General features: G+C 46.1%; 1 pseudogene; it reads right to left on the reverse strand.

The window, feature by feature from the left end:
* Positions 1 to 5,436: 5,436 nt before the first annotated feature.
* LOC136656223 (5S ribosomal RNA) lies at positions 5,437 to 5,557 on the reverse strand (annotated as a pseudogene).
* Positions 5,558 to 6,505: the final 948 nt, after the last annotated feature.

Consider the following 6,505-nt stretch of genomic DNA (forward strand, 5'->3'; position numbering starts at 1 on the left):
ATGAATTTTAAATTGCTGAGCTGGTATTTTTACCTTCAGCTCAATATAAGAACACAAGAACAGCCCCACTGGATCAGGCCATAGGCCCATCTAGTCCAGCTTCCTGTATCTCACAGTGGCCCACCAAATGCCCCAGGGAGCACACCAGATAACAAGAGACCTGCATCCTGGTGCCCTCCCTTGCATCTGGCCTTCTGACATAGCCCATTTCTAAAATCAGGAGGTTGCACATACACATCATGGCTTGTAACCCGTAATGGATTTTTCCTCCAGAAACTTGTCCAATTCCCTTCTAAAGGCGTCCAGGCCAGATGCCGTCACCACATCCTGTGGCAAGGAGTTCCACAGACCAACCGCACGCTGAGTAAAGAAATTACTGAGTAAATTTCTTTACTGAGTAAAGAAATTACAATCACCTGCTTCTGTTGTAATTAATAGTTCATTCAGTTTTTACAACTTTTTTTTTTTTTTAAATTTTACAGGAACTGAAGGGTTTGGGCAAAAATGGGGATGAAGATGAAGAAGAGGGATGAGGATGATGAAGAGGGATTACTTTTGTAGGAAACATTGAATGAAACTGGGAGGTATCTCTACACTGACATGAAGTGAATTGAATGAAACTGGAAGGTATCTCTACGCTGACATGAAAGGCAGCTGAGATGCATGTTAGAGGCAGTCTATGATAATGTCCACATAGATATGTTGGCAATGACAATAGTGGTTGGTAGGATGCTGTTGGATGGGTGCTTCTCGAAAACAGGGGAGGGAAGCAAGATGTTGTGATCCTTCTATACCCGGAACACAGAACTAGAGGCAAGGAAAGAGCCTCAAAAGATCATGGAAGTCCTCTGTGAATATACCAAATATGTTTTGGAATTGAGACACAACACTGCCTGCAGGACTCCCGAGGGCAATGTACTGTCCATAACACCAGCCTTGCCACACATCTGCCCTTTGTCCTGCTGTCCTGTCCCTGCTTTCTCCTGTCCATCCGTCCGTCCCCCCCAGCTTCACTGGTAAGCCACACAGCAGTGGGGATGGGATGTGATGCCCAACACTTATCATCTCTTCCAGTCCTGTCCTCTCATGGGAACTCGGTTGCTGGCTATGTAGCGATTAGTATTCTATCCAGGTACTGTATTCTTATCTGAATGGACTCTGTTGGGTAATTCAGAGTGTCAATCTCTACCAAATGCACAATAGCTCCATTAACCCACAGGGTGACATGCTAGACTCTCTTTCCTAGCCCACTATTTAAACACATTTCCTCTGATTTTACAGAACTTTCTGTATGTCATTTCTGTAGTTCAGTGGCACAAATAATGCTTCCTGATGCTCTGCTTTCATTATGTTTGGGCGTTTTGCGCAGAGGCCTGAAAAACCGCCACAGTTGGACTGCACTGAAGTTTTGTTTCATTCCCTGCAAATGCACTGGCTTCAGTACCGATAATTGCCATTACCAACTGAGAGACGGCAGGGTCCTTCCGAGATGGTGGTTTTGTTGTGTCAACTGAATGGCTTCCAACCAGATCTCTGAACAATTTCAGTCATGAATTGGAGGGGAAGTTGGGACAATACTCTGAATCCAACATCTCCCACTGGTTGGTTTGCAACCTTCAGTCTCGAACGACTCTGGTATAAGCCAGGGGTGTCCAAAGTTTTTGGCAGGAGGGCCACATCATCTCTCTGACACTGTGTCGGGGACCAGGGGAAAAAAGAATTAATTTACATTTAAAATTTGAATAAATTTACATAAGTTTTACATAAATGAATATATTAAAGATGAACTTACATGAATGAATGAAGGTCTTGCAATAGCTCAAGGCCTATAAAAGGCCTTACACAAAGCAAGGCTGGCCTTTCCTTTGCTGCCTCTGCTGCATCACAGACATGAAACAGCAAGCAGTGGAGGAAGCCTTCATCCCACAGCTCATCCGAGAGGTCAAACAGTTGCCCTCACGCTGAGAGCAACTGCGTTGGGCCAGAAGCTCATTGGAGACTGAGGGCTCCCTGAGGGCTGCATTGAGAGGCCTCGAGGGCCGCAAGTAGCCCCAGAGCCAGGGTTTGGGCACCCCTGGTATAAGCCTACAGCACCCGGTATTCCCAGGTGGTCTCCCACCCAAGTACTAACCAGGCCTGACCCTGCTTAGCTTCCAAGATCAGACAAGATCTGGCATGTGCAGGGTAACAGTTGCTGATTAGTGCTTAATCATATGGGGAGGGTGGTATTTTTGCTCCTTTATTCATGGTTTTGATCACTGAGGTAATTGAGACCAAATGTAAAACAAAGAAAGACTCAAAAATTTACTTTTCTGCTCCCTGCCACCTCCAGGAAAGACAGAGAAAGTACCAGGGATTGTAAAGTACAGCACAGAGCGATATGGACCTTGAGCCTATGGGGAAAATGGGGATAGGTTCCAGGGGACTCCCTTTACCATCTGTGAACTTCATGAACCTGAATCCCAGGGATGTGCAAATTCACCACGGCTACACACGAGTCAAGTCTCGAGTCCCCGCCCCCTTGGACTCGACTTTTGCTCAAGTCTTAATAGGTGGCTGTGGGGACTCATCCAGAACATTTTTGGGACACTGAAATTTTTCGATACACATGTCAGGCATAGCTCCATGGGGGAAAAAAGGAAGCCATGAGAAGGCCACTGTCTCTTCTCCTGCAACCTCTGTTGGTCCAACCTGCCTGCTTGTAACTGCCCTTTCCACCCTGAGTGCACCAGGGTGCACCGACCCTTGAACAGATAACAAGTTCAAGTGCACCGACCTTGAACAGATAACAAGGTCGGTGGCAATTTGGTCACCTATATGTTGGCAACCTTCAGTCTCAGAAGACTATGGTATTGCGCTCTGGATGGTGGTTCTGGAACAGCGTCTAGTGTGGCTGAAAAGGCCAATTCGGGAGTGACAATCCCTTCCACACCGGGAGCAAGTGCAGTCTGTCCCTGGTCTGTCTCCCTGGCTATGGGCCTTCCTTCTTTGCCTTAGACTGTGTAGTATGTATGTTTGAGGGCACAAAGTCTCTTTCCTCTCAGTGGGGCATTATTCCTATGTAAATTATGCCTAGAATTCTAGACCTGTTATAATCAGGAAAGGACTTTCATCCCTGTCAACAACTAGGATAAGCGTGAAAAGAGAGCTAGTGATGAGGATTAGTCTTGGGTAGGAGTCCTCGCTTGGTACTCAAATTGTAGAGAAGTTGTAGAGAATTGTAGAGAAGTTTAACTTTTTGTACTGGCCACTTGATATCATGTTGGCAACCTTCAGTCTCGAAAGACTATGGTATCGTGCTCTGAAAGGTGGTTCTGGAACAGCGTCTAGTGCAGCTGAAAAGGCCAATTCGGGAGTGACAATCCCTTCCACACCGGGAGCAAGTGCAGTCTGTCCCTGGTCTGTCTCCCTGGCTATGGGCCTTCCTTCTTTGCCTCTTTGCCTCAGACTGTTGGCCAAGTGTCTCTTCAAACTGGGAAAGGCCATGCTGCACAGCCTGCCTTCAAGCGAACCGCTCAGAGGCCAGGGTTTCCCACTTGTTGAGGTCCACTCCTAAGGCCTTCAGATCCCTCTTGCAGATGTCCTTGTATCGCAGCTGTTGTCTACCTGTAGGGCGCTTTCCTTGCACGAATTCTCCATAGAGGAGATCCTTTGGGATCCAGCCATCATCCCTTCTCACAACATGACCGAGCCAACGCAGGCGCCTATGTATGTATGTATAACATTTGTATACACACTTTCAATCATAATGGATTCTCAAAGACTGAAAAAGGCTCTTACAGTCCTCACAAGGCTAAATCTGGAATCCCAGGGGTTGTTGATAGTATCAAAGATGGTATCATGTGACCCTTCCCTTGAATGATTGCAGTGGCAAAGGGGGTAGTTGAGGGTCAGATTCCCCCCCCCCCAAGCAGGTCTTCTCTCTGCCATTACTGCTGCTGGAGACACTGGGAGAAGGGTGATGAAGTCTTCTCCTCGGGCCTATTTTTGGTGGTGGCAAAGGGAGATTCTAGGCGGGAGCAATTTTCCAGAGCGCTATCTCCAGCTCAAACAGATTTTTTTTCCTGCTGCCATGTTGATGCCATGTGTGCTCATGGCAGCCAGCCAACTCTACTGGAAAAGTGAACATTTGTGCATGTTTTATTTAATACTTTCTTGAACCTCTTTATAGGTGCTGAACCAATAGTCAAAGACACCCAGCAATCCAATACAGAGACAAAATACATAATGCAGACACATTTTTTTTATAAAGAGAACTAGTTTAAGACTTTTTTTCTTCTCAGATGGCAAAATGAGGGATTTCATGGTCATGAAAATAAAACACTCTGAGTTTTATTCCACTCTGAGACTTTCAGAGCCTCTAAACGGAGGGGAGAAAAAACTTTGCTTGTTAACACCACTGTTCACAAAAGGAGCAAAGAATCAGCCATCAATCCCCATCAAAACCTGAGCTTCTGGTCTTGAAAGGTGGCTGATTCTTAAGGGTTGAAAGCTTTCTGAAAACAGACCGCAGATGAAATCTCCAAATTTCTTCTGTTCAGGCAAAAAAAGAATTATCCCCATGAATAATTCATCACTTCTGTTGGGGGAAATGTTTGCTTTTCAAGTCTCCACTTTATCAACATCTTGTTTTAAGGATTTCCAGCTCGGAGGATTGGCTTAGCCAGAGGTGGTATGGCCTAATGATTACTGCAAACGTCGGTACAGTACTACAGAGTCCTGAATACCTCGATCAGCTGAACTGCGGCCCAGGGAGATCAGCAGCATCAGCTATAAAAGTACTACACGAACGTCCAACACCCCAGCACTGTCTGTTCTAGTGGCTGTCTGCTGGTATTCATTTGCATCTTTTTAGATTGTGAGCCCTTTTGGGACAGGGAGCCATTTAGTTATTTGATTTTTCTCTGTAAACCGCTTTGTGAACTTTTAGTTGAAAAGCGGTATATAAATACTGTTAATAATAATTAATAACTTCCCCACATGTTGGAAGAAGGATGCCCTTGGATACAGCATCCAGCAAGATGGAATGCTCATTTGTACCTTTCCATCCTATCCCTCTGAATAGCATTTTCTAAATCTGATGTACCTGGTGTCCAAGGCAGTATTTTGCAATTTTTTTTTAAACAAATCCCTTTTCCAAAGGAGGTTCCATGAAAATCTCCTTTATACCTGATTTAGTGCCATTGGGTGCTCTTCAATGATTGTTCTGTTTCAATCTCTCCGTTATTGTATACCTACTCCAACCTGCCATAGTGACCAAGGAGTTGCACTAATTAAAAGAGCCAATGTATAATCCTGCATCCTGTAGTGGTTTGGGAGTTGGAATTAGTCTCGAAAGACTATGGTATAAGCCTACAGCACCCGGTATTCCCAGGTGGTCTCCCATCCAAGTACTAACCAGGCCTGACCCTGCTTAGCTTCCGAGATCATGGTATAAGCCTACAGCACCCGCTATTCCCAGGCGGTCTCCCAACCAAGTACTAACCAGGCCTGACCCTGCTTAGCTTCCGAGATCAGACGAGATCAGGCACATGCAGGGTAACAGAGGACAGAACGATTCCAGTTTGAGAAACTCTGGAATATGGCCCTGTTGATCTTGGGAGAAAAATGTGCACTGCTGTTTAAAACATAGAAGTTAATTGAAGACCAGGCTAACCTCCTATGAACAGCACTGGTGGGAAGGCCAGAGCCTTCCCGTTGATATCAGCACATGGAGGGACACCAGCTGGGGATGGGGTGGAATGGGGTGGGGGAGGATGGCAACAGGGGCAGAGGTGAGTGGATTGGGCCTGGGAGAGGGCAGAATCAGTGCTGCTGGCTCCCTTTCCAGACCTGATCTGCTGACACACAGGTCCAATTGGACCCATTCCAGCTGCTAGGGTTTACCTGGGCAAAGGGACAAATGTCCCCTTACCTCAAGGAGTCCTCCAGCAGCTGAAATTCCCTTGTGGGACACAGCAAAAGTCACACGGGCAGCACTGCATCAACACGGATTGATCACGGATCAATCAACACGGATTGATTCTGCCTGCCAGATCTGCAGGACAGCATATTTATTCTCTGCAAATGGCAATACATTTAGGGTGCAATCAGTGCTTTCCAGCACTGACTTAAGGGCAATGCAGCTCCGAGGTCAGGGAACAAACATTCCCTTACTTTGAGGAGGCCTCCGTGAGTGACACCCAACTGCAGGATGCAGCACATGTCCCGTTGGCACCGCCATGTTAGTGCTGGTGGATTGCGCCCTTAATTTACTTATTTATTTTGCAGGTCTTTGAGTACCCTCATTATTTTTTAGGTATTTATATACCGCCTTCTATTTATATACTGCCTTTCTGGTCATCGGATTACTCCTCTGACTTTATTCAAGGCGGTTTACATAGGCAGGCGTTTCTAAATCCCTCAAGGGGATTTTTACAATCATCTTTCAAGAACCAACCACATTTCAGAATGGATCTTCCTGGTTTGGTCTCACTTCTGGTCTCCAGTTCTCCCATGCAGGCTG

The sequence above is a fragment of the Tiliqua scincoides genome, chromosome 6 (genome assembly GCF_035046505.1).
Source record: "Tiliqua scincoides isolate rTilSci1 chromosome 6, rTilSci1.hap2, whole genome shotgun sequence".
Classification (NCBI taxonomy): domain Eukaryota; kingdom Metazoa; phylum Chordata; class Lepidosauria; order Squamata; family Scincidae; genus Tiliqua; species Tiliqua scincoides.